The sequence below is a fragment of the Marmota monax genome, unplaced genomic scaffold (assembly GCF_021218885.2).
Source record: "Marmota monax isolate L192 unplaced genomic scaffold, Marmota_monax_Labrador192_F-V1.1 WCK01_AAM20220418_F8-fsc00008, whole genome shotgun sequence".
NCBI lineage: Eukaryota > Metazoa > Chordata > Mammalia > Rodentia > Sciuridae > Marmota > Marmota monax.
Genome location: NW_026694432.1, coordinates 7,090,188 through 7,101,183, shown reverse-complemented (window position 1 = coordinate 7,101,183; position 10,996 = coordinate 7,090,188). Strand labels below are relative to the sequence as shown.

The window sequence follows — 10,996 nt, the reverse complement described above, 5'->3', positions numbered from 1 at the left end:
TAGAAGGCAGTTCTGAGGAAAGTTTATAGTCATTAGTGCCTACATAAGAAAATCAGAAAGTTCCCAAATAAATAACTTAATGATGTATCTCAAGGCCCTTGGAAAAGAACAAACCAATTCCAAAACCAGTAAAAGGAAGGAAATAATTAAGATCAGAGCTGAAATCAATAAAATCTAAATTAAAAAAAAAACTACAAAGAATCAACAAAAAAAGAGTTGGTTCTTTGAAAAGATAAACAAGATTGATAAGCCTACTCACCAAGAGAAAGGGGGAGGGGCTCAGATTAATAAAATAAGAGATAAAAAAAGGAGAAATTCCACAGACATCACAGAAATCCAGAGGATCCTTAAAGACAATTTTTAAAACATATTTGAAAAATTGGAACATCTAGAAGAAATGTATACATTCATAGATATATATAACCTGCCAAAATTGAATCAAGAGGACATAGAACTAACCTAAACAGACCAAACACTAACAATGGGATAGAAGCAGTAATAACAATATTTATTTCCAACCAAAAATAAATGCCAAGGACCAGAAGAATTCTTAGCTGAATTCTACCAGATCTTTAAAGAAGAACTAATCCAAATGTTCATCAAATTATTACATGAAATAGAAAAGAATGGAACACTTCCAAGCTTATTCTATAAATCCAGTATCACACTCATGCCAAAAATAGATAAGGACATATCAAGGAAAGAAAACTATCGGCAATAGCCCTGATGAACTTAAATGCAAAAAGCCTTATCATATTCAACAACATATTAAGAAGATTGTATGTCATTACCAAGTTGATTTTATCCCAGATATGTAAGTATGATTCAACACATGCAAATCAATAAATGTAATTCATCACACCACAATTGAATTAAGAACAAAAAACACTTATCTCAATAGATGCAAAGACTCTGATGAAATTCAGCACCCATTCATGATAAAAATGATTAAGAAACTAGAGATAAAAGGAATCTACCTCAACATCATAAAGGCTAAATATAAAAAACCCAAAGCCAACATCATAGTAAATGGGGAAAAATTGAAATCATTTCCTTTAAAATCTGGAGCAAGAAAATGATGTCCACTCTCACCACTCTTATTTAATATAGTTCTAAAAATTCTGGCCAAAGCAATTGGGCAAAAAAAGGAAATAAAATGGATACAAATAGGAAAGGAAGAATTCAAATTATCAGTGTTTGCCAATGATATGATCCTACACTTACATTATCCAAATAGCTCCACCAAAAGACAGCTAGAGCTAATAAACAAATTCAACAAAGTAGTAGGTTACAAAATCAATGCCAAAACCTATAGCTTTCCACTATACCAACAATGAATCTACTGAGAAAATAATTTTTAAAATCCCACTCACAATAGACACACAAAAAATTAAAATACCTAGGAACAAATCTAACCAAGCAAGTGAAAGACCTCTGCAATGAAAAATATAGAACACTAAAGAAAGAAATTAAAGAAGACACAAGAAGTTGGAAAGACCTTCCAGGTTCATGGATAGGCAGAATTAATACTGTTTAAATGGCCATACTACCAAAAGCAATATGCAGGTTCAGTGCAGTCTCCATCAAAATAGCAATGACATTCTTCACAAAACTAGAAAAAAAAAGTAGTCTTAAAATTCATTTGAAATAATAAAATACCCAGAATAGTCAAAGCAATTCTAAGCCAAAAGCAATGTTGGAGGCATCACAATACCTGACTTCAAATTATACTAAAGAGCTTTAGTAACAAAAACTGCATGGCATTAACATAAAAATGGACATATGATTCAGATAAAAGGTACAGAGATAAACCTCACACATCTATAGTTATCTGATCCTTGACAAAGGTGCCAAAAACATATGTTAGAGAAAAGACAGTTTTTAAACAAATGGGCTGGGAAAGCTGGTTATCTATATGTAGAAAAATGAAACTAGACCCTTATCTCTTATCCTGCACAAAAATCAACTTAAAATGGATCAAAAGGGCTGGGGATGTGGCTCAAGCAGTAGCTCACCTGGCATGTGCAGGGCGCTGGGTTCAATCCTCAACACCACATAAAACTAAAATAAAGATGTTGTGTCCACCAAAAACTAAAAAGTAAATATTGAAAAATTCTCTCTCTCTCTCTCTCTCTCTCTCTCTCTCTCTCTCTCTCTCTCTCTCTAAAAAAAAAATGGATCAAAAACCTGGGAATTAGAACAGAAACTATGCAACTCCTAGAACGAAATGTAGAGTTAACGCTCCAGCATATAGGCACAGGAAACAACTTTCTCAATAGGACCCCTAAACCTCAGGAAAAAATACCAAGAGTTGATAAATGGGATGGCATTGAATTAAAAATCTTCTGCACAACAAAGGAAACAATTAGGAATCTGAAGAGAGAACCTGCAGAACGAGAGAAAAATAGGAAATGTGATACTTAAATTATTGATTTGCATGTGTTGAATCATACTTGCATGGCTACTTTTCTGACAGAGGATTAATATCTAGAATATATAAAGAACTCAAAAAATTTATACCAAAAATCAAATAAGCCAATTAATATATGGGCCAATGAATTAAACAGACATTTCTCAAAAGATGAAATACAAATGGCCAAACATATGAAAAAATGTTCAACATCATTAGCAATTAGGGCAATACAAATCAAAACAACACTGAGATTTCATCTCAAACCAGTCAGAATGGCAGTCATCAAGAATAAAAATAATAAATGCTGCAGAGGATGTAGAGAAAAAGGAATATTTGTACATTGTTGGTGGGATTGTAAATTAGTACAACCACTATGGAAATCAGTATGGAGTTTCCTCAAAAGAATAGGCATGGTATCACCAGATGACCCCGATATACCAATCCTTGATATTTATCCTGAAGAATTAAAGTCAACATACTATATCAAAATGTGAATATCCATGTTTATAGCAGCACAATTCACAATAGCCAAACTATGGAACCAGTGTATCTGTCCATCAATGGTTGAAAAAATAAAGAAATGTGGTATATATATGCTATGGAGTTTTATTTAGTCATAAAGAGAAATGAAATTATTCATTTTTTGCAGGAAAATGAATGAAATTAGAGAACATTATGTTGAGTAAAATGATCCAAACTCAGAATGACAAGGGTTATATGTTTTCTCTGATCTATGGAAGCTAGAAGGGAAAAAGGAAAAGAAAGGGGACCTCGTGATTATCAAAGGGAGATCAGTAGAATAGAGGAAAGGGACCAGGGGCAGATAGGAGGGGAGGGAAAGCAAAAATAATGGGGAATGAATCGGGCCAAGTTATATGGTTATATCATAGGTTTTTTCTTAGGACATATGAAACTATCATTAAGGATAGTTTCCTTTTTCTATTGTTTTTCTTTCCCAAAGCTAATGAAAAGAGATAATCGAGATGGTCTGATGGTCATTTGTCATGATTGCTGTTGATTGTGTAATCATAAAATTCTCATCACCTCCAAGGAGTTCCACATGTATGTTGGCTTCATCGTAACAAGGACTATAAAAAATTGGCTTCAACTCAGATATAAGGTTGAGATCATTTACATTTTAATTGGACTTTAAATGAAATAGTCCTTTTTGGAAGAATCTATCAAAAGTAAATATAACTTTGACCTAACAGTAAAAAATAGTGTATCATGTATTTTTATGTTGTTATGATGTCATTATTTGCCTCCATCTTAGGAAAAAAAATGGAAGAAAATCATATTTCTGTATGTTAACATAAATGCAACATTAAAGCATATTTCTAAGAAATCTGGAAATACATTTAGAGATGTGGGGACTGGTATGAAAGAAAGGATCAAAGTTAACTTTTACTTATCTGTGCTCTATGGCTGTTTATAAAGAGGATAGTAATACTTAGTTGTGTCATTAGAGAAGAATTTTAAAAGTTGTAAAGAATGGCAATAAAAACTTCAGGGGTTTCCGATACAGCCAGATTATCACCCTTCCTTAAATTGTCACTTAAGAGCTAACAAAGCCAAACTTTAAGGCTCCTAAAAGCTCTGATCTTCAGCGTCTGCTTTGCAAGTCAAAGCTAGCTCAAGGGGGACAAAACCTCCTCAGGCAGCAGCACATGGCTCCTGAACTCAGAGACCTGTCTTGGGATCCTGTGTGTGGCTTCACAGGTGCAATAGTAGGCCCCAGGTTTGGAGCTGCTGAGACTCTCCACAAGTTCTTCACTAGCCTGATGCTTCTTGGGAGAATAGAAGAACTCCCAACCACACAGAGAGCTGCACCCTTCTAATCCCAACTGAGCTAAATGTAATGTCTTGAAAGTCTCCACTCCTCCTCCTTCCCTCTCCTGCTGTGAGTCTCCATGTTTATTCCCCAGTTTCTGGAGGCCACTCCTGGGTCCCTCTGCCCCCTGGAGCCCTTCCCAGCTGTGGCCCAATTAAGCCACAGCTGAGTAGCTCTGAAGTGACAATTCCTGGGAGGCTTGTTAAGTTCAGTGCTTAAGAAAATGGAAGGAACATCATTAAGAACTTAGCTTATTAGGCAGCTGGGCCAACACTAGCAGCTAAAAGGCAGAAGTGACTCAGTGTCCCTCAGAGGCACCTGAAGAAACTTGTTTTAACTTTTTCCTAAGTTGATCCCAAGTGTGCACACTAGCTACTAAGCACAGATCCAAGGTACCTTCTCTTTCACCATCATCAATACCCTGTTCTCTTCATCATACATTACATCATCACCACCTCATCTCCTCAGCAGTATTCACATCCCTTTGATCAAACATCATTCCCAAACTACCATCCTTTCCCTACTGCATTGTTATTTCCAACTCACCGTCTCACCAGAATCGTCAGTATTATCATCACCCCCATCACCATTACAAACACCAGCACACAGCTTCACCCCTCCATCGTTCCCTTGACCACCACTACAATATATATCAGCAGCTCAAAACGGACAATGTCCTGAGGACTCAGAGGGAAAGCCTTTATTTTTAAAACAGACAAGAAAACATATCTTTAAATATCTGTAATGTAACTTCAATCAGGAGCAAGAGGACAAAACACACCATGATAAAAAGGTAATCAACCAAAGTAAGAAAATTGCATTAAATACAATAAAATAAAATAAGACACTGGAAACAGTATATGGAAATGGACCTCTTATAAAAATTGAAATATTCTCAGAATTCAGGAGAAAAGAAAGAAAATTATGATAATTGCAGAAGGTAAGATGAATTGCATTGATCCATTCTATAAGTATTAAAGAATTTCTAGAGAAGAAATTATAAATGTATCCGAGGTAATATCCAAAAGTATAATATAGGAAAACTTTCTAAATCTCAAAAGAAATACTCTGAAGATCAAGATGTCCCACCATGTTCCAGGAAAATTCAAGGAAAGAGAGCTATGCCTGCATGTATTAACCTGATCATTTGTCCCCCATGCTGCAGCTAGAATGACCCATTTAAATGACAAATCTTAGAACATCACCCCCAGGTTATGTACTTCAGTAACTTTCCATAGGTCTTAAGATAAAAAGCTTGTGGCCCGCAAAACCCATGGTTTGGCATTACACTTCTCCATTTCCTCAAATGTCTCGCCGAAAGCTTTCCTAGGCACTGATTAGTGTTTAACCCCACACTCTGCCCCTTCAGTGCCTCAGAAGCTCCTAATGTTCCTCACAATCTCATACTGTTAAGTGTTTGGAATAGGGCTCCAGAGGCACATTGCATCTATATCTTACAACAGCAGTACAAAGAGCAAGAATCTACCAGCAAGCATGCTAAGGTAATTAAGATGGCATTAATTTGTTCAGACACTTGGGTTAAAGTGTTGAGTAATTATGTTCATTATCAGCAACCCACACAGCTCACACACTGTCCCCAAGATTGCACACACTCTATCTTGGGCAGCTATGAGATTATCTAGTGCCATCCTATTTTGCAAAACTCCTTTCTTATCTGAGCAGTTTTCCTCCGTTAACAAGGTTGTGGCATGTTTAGTCTGCTTCAGAGCTTGAGCAGTGCAGGAGGCTAAGCCAAGACCTGAGTCTCTACGTCCATCACTGCAGCTCATAGGGAAAGAAAAACTAATGGATGGAGCCACCGGAAGGCACAGTAGTGTCTTGAGGGCTGTGACTTTACACTGTCCCAATTACAAGTGTGTGTGGTAAAAGAGGCTGGATATATAGGGCCACTAATGGGATTCCTGAACATTAATGACTCCATTTTGGTTCTGGAACTATATCTTGGCCCAGGGCCCTGGCTTATGAGCTGCCAAGAAAAAGAAACTTGGAATGCCCTGTTCCCATGTCCCGCCTCAAGGTCCCTAAATACAGGACTCTGTTGTTACCCAACCACCTGCACCTCAGGTCAATTCTAGGTCAATTCTTACTGCTCTCAAGGCCATGTCCAACTTGCTCTTATTCCTTGCTAAAGAATATAAAAACCCTAGTAAGATACCTCTGTCTGCTGCGCCACTCTACTGGGCAGCCTGGCAGACTTTCCCTGCAAATAAACTTTGCTTTCTGAGCATGAAACTCTGTCTCAATATATTTCTTTGGGCATTCTGTCCTAACAGCCATCCCCATTTCAATGTCCTATCCAAGGGTAAGGTAAGTAAGGTCATCCTTAGGGTCCTCATGTCCACAGCACACCCCATGAAGAAAGCCCCATGAGTAACATGGGGTAATGGGCAAGGACATCTATTAAACCGACATGGTCTCACACTGAGAGTCAGGCAGAAGGCCCACCATCTTGTATCATGACCATACTGAATGACACAAAGGAAAGCTGTCTTTTTAACTAGAATCTGAGTTGCTACTTTCCATGAAAGCCCATTCTATATATAAGAATACCCAGGTACTTGACAGATATTTAATAGTTCTCCAATCAAAGCAAAAACATTTTGCTTAGTGTAATCATATGATGACCATATTGGGGGGCGGTGAGTGTTTTCAGGCTGGTTTTGTATCAGACAAGTCCATTCTGTCTAATTTGCAGGTTGGGCTCTCCAGGGAAGTTCTAACCCTAACCCTAACCCTAACTCCCTGAGGTCACAGGGAGTTCTAAGCCAGATCAACAACCTGCCTAGTTGGTATGATGTGCAACTTCTGTTGCCCGGTCCAGCAACAACAGGTTGCTCATTGTTAACCTACGGGGAATATGACAAGTGTTTAATAGGCACCAATAATGGCAAATCAGCTCCATGAGGCAGTATACAGGCCACTTTTCAATCTCATGTTAGTAAAGTAGCCTGAACAGTAGGCTTGCTTGGGCAAGTTCAGCATACCAACCTATCTGTTTGCACTTTGGGGGTATAGAAAGAATGATACACCCCAGGAACATATAACTGCCATAAACTGATACAAAGTGTTCCTTAGGTGATGACACCCGAGGGTAACATCACCTGTACTTGTGGAGGCCAGGTTCCCAACAGAGTAGGCTTTACTTGTAAATTTAGACATCCTCCCTCCCCACAAGGGGTCAGTAAGGCAAACCACTGGGGGCTTGTAGTCCCTGGCCACCTAAAGCTCCTTGTCTCCCTTGAGGAGCAGGCAACAGTAAGTTGTTACTTGTACCACAGGCTAGTTTACGAAAATGTTCTCCTTAAATGGACAGAACTAGAGACCACCATGATAAGCAAAATAAGTCAAACTCAGAAGGTTAAGGGTGGTACACATTTTCTCTCATACACGGAAGCTAGAGAGGAAAAAGGAAAACAAAGGTGCAGGTGGAGCTCCTAAAAATCAAAGGGAGGGGCTGGGGTCATGGGTCCAGCCTAGCCTGTGTGAGGCCCTGGGTTCAATTCTCAGCACCACATATAAATAAATAAATGTCCATCAACAACTTAAAATTTTTTTTAAATCAAAGGGAGATCAGTAGAGAAAAGGGATCAAGGGGTGGGAGACTGGGGAGGAGAGGAGAAATGCTCAGGAATGATAGTGGCCAGATTATATTGTTATATTATGTGCATGTGCAAATATGGGACACAAATCCCATCAATATATACAACAATAATACACTCATAAAAAATGAGGACATAAAAAAAGAAAGAAAATGTTCTCCTATATCTGTAACCTTAATGCTGGTGGCCATGGGCAAGATAATAGGCACTGATGTATGGGTTTCTCATTTCGAGATGTCAGTGCCTCAGGCAGATGAGTAGCCCAGCCCTGCATGGAGTTACTCTCGGCCTTAAGACCTGTTTCTGCAGGCCGTTCTTGCTTTTTTTTTTTTAAATGAAGTTGAATATTTTATTTCTTATTTTGTTGCAAGCTGCTGTTTCAGTGTATAAAAATAACACCAGTGAATGCAGTACATTATAAAATTAAGGCAGTATTGTTCTTCTGACACTGTACAACACACACTGTCCTCTATGTCCAGTTTTTTTCAAATGGAAGATCATTAAGTATATTGACCCAGATCCAGAGATGGGATGTAAGCACGTTACAATATTATATTAGGCTTATAACAAGATTATCCTTGAATTACATACTTTTTTATAAGTATTTTTACCACAGATAATTTCATGAATTCTGATATCAGCCTAGTGCCTACTCTAAAAATCATAAGGAATTGTAAAAAAGATGCATATTGTGTTTATCAGCAGTCATTGGGAAGTTAAGGGGTATCTTCTTCCAGTAGCATTGTTAAGAGTAGTTTTTTAAGTCTTCTATCCACCACTACTTTAAGACAACTGCTTCAGTTATTCCACACTAGTTTATTTAGGGTGCCATTTTCACTCCTCAATAGATTTTACATATTTCTCATATGCTTCTTCACTCATTAGGTCATCTAGTTCTGAAGGGTCACTCAGTGTCATCTTTATCAGCCAACCATCTTCATAACAAGATTGTTCACAAGCCCTGGGTTTTCTGCAAGTGCCTCATTAATTTCAGTTACTTCTCCTGATAGAGGAGAATAGAGTTCACTGGCAGCTTTCACACTTTCCATCTTGTTTTTTCAATTTTGTTCCAACTTCAGGCAGACTACAATAAACAACATCTCCCAGAGCTTCCTGTGCAAAATTGCTGATTCCCACTGTTCCAATACCATTTTCTGTAGTTATCCATTCATGTTTCTCTGTGAATTTACGCAAAGGGTCAGGAATGGCTTCTTGGTGGAAGTTGAACTGGAGCCAGTCTCTAACTCAGGAGTGTCCAAAAGGCCCCGTTCTTGGCTTTCAATCAATCCAGCTCCTCTTGGATTGTATGGCAGGTGGGAAATCCATAATATCCTAGTCTTGAGCCCACTGTTGTATGTCATGGCCTGTGAAATGGGTCCCTTGGTCACTCTCAATTGCCTGTGGTGTGCCATGTATGCCACTCAGCCAGATTGGTTCCTTAAATAGCTGGTTTCTTATTGGCTTTTTGGCTGGGGTAGGCTTGCATCAAGGCTGCAACTGTGTCCACACAAGTCAACGTATATTTGGTCCCTTCTGATAATGGGAGAAGGCCAATGATGTCTATTTGCCATCACTGAAGAGGCAGTGATATGGCCCTTGGTGGCATCCAGGCATCAAGAGTAGGACTAAGAGCAGGCAAGACAGTTCTGGCACGCAGCAGCAACATCAGGCATCTTTATGGGTGTCACCCAGGGTGTCACACCTGCCCACATACTCTTTTGTTCTATATGCTTATTAATACTGTAAGGGTCCGGCGAACGTTGGAGGAAGAGACCACCAAGAGACCGGCTCATGCAACAGCAAAAGGGGATTTATTGAGGATCCAATCCAGCGCACGGGGGCTCCAGGCTCACTCAAGAAGGGAGAGCGGCCAAGAGCCCCGAGCAGGGGTTGAGCAGTGCTTAAGTACACTTTTTGGGGAGGGCGGGGGCTTTGCATACATCAGAGCAAATCATCATGAGGCGCGGGAAAATCAAACAACAATTCTTAAACATGATTAGTACATTCATTGGCGGGAACAGGTCGGGCGGGAGTGATAGGTCAATCCTAAGAAGGGGGGTACATTCAAACTGATTGGTTTGGGCCCTGAGATGCCTACGTGCCAAGCTGCACAGGGTTCTAGGTTATTAAACAACTAAATGGTCAGGGGGAATATCTACTGGGCAGTCCTGGGAATTGTCCTAACAGCTACAGGAATTTCAGGTTTTGGGTGTAGCATAGGAACTTAACAATACCTGGTCTTTTATATTTTAACTCAGGCTTTGCAGCTTAGAAACTTTACAATACCCGGTCTTTCTACACTTTAACTTCAATTTCTTTTACTCTTACAATACAATGTGACCAAGTAGCAATTTCTTATGTTTGTGATTTTTTTAGCCATTGTATCTTTGCCAGTTGGTCAGCCTCATCATTTTCTGGAAAACTGGAGAGGGCAATGAACAGTCACATGGAACATTGTGAAAACTTTGGTTTTGACACAAGGCCAAAAATTTTCCCATAGCTGTTTTCTCCCCCATGGAGACCTGCCATTCATTATCCACTGTTTCTGTTGCCATTGAGGCATTAGAAGTCCTCTGAATACAGCCCAACGTCTGTGAAGACAGGCACTTTGTGAGCAATAGCCACCCATCCCACTTGTAGTTCAGCCCATTGGTTGCTGAGTCCTTTCCTTTTTCAATCTGCAGAGTCTCCATCACTGGATGATGGGCCACAGCCCTCGGCTCTTGGGGGTTTCTTTTGCTGATCCATCAGTGTAACAGGCTGACTCTGGTGTTGGAGCTTGGCCTTCTTGTATGGGTGAAGGGATGAAGGTGTGAATTCTGGCATGTCATCCTTCTGCTACATATGTGACCCATCTCAGGAACTGTTGAAGTTTTGAGAAGTGAAGTGTTTTCCATTCCTCACTGTCATCAATGGATGGCAAATGGCTAGTAATGATTGCCATCTGAGCTACCTCCAATTATGGGGCCTTGGCCATTTGCTATATCATCCACCCATGGGGTACATGGTCACATGCCGCAGTCTGGCTGGGCACAAAATAACCGAACCACCAAGAGGCACTTGTAGGTTCAAAACAGGAACTCCTTTATTGCCTGAACTCCCGCGAACACCACCCACGCGGCACTCCCAGGA

At 39.5% G+C, this 10,996-nt stretch overlaps 1 pseudogene; it reads right to left on the bottom strand.

The window, feature by feature from the left end:
* Positions 1 to 8,668: 8,668 nt before the first annotated feature.
* Positions 8,669 to 10,557, bottom strand: LOC124075371 (glycine cleavage system H protein, mitochondrial-like; annotated as a pseudogene).
* Positions 10,558 to 10,996: the final 439 nt, after the last annotated feature.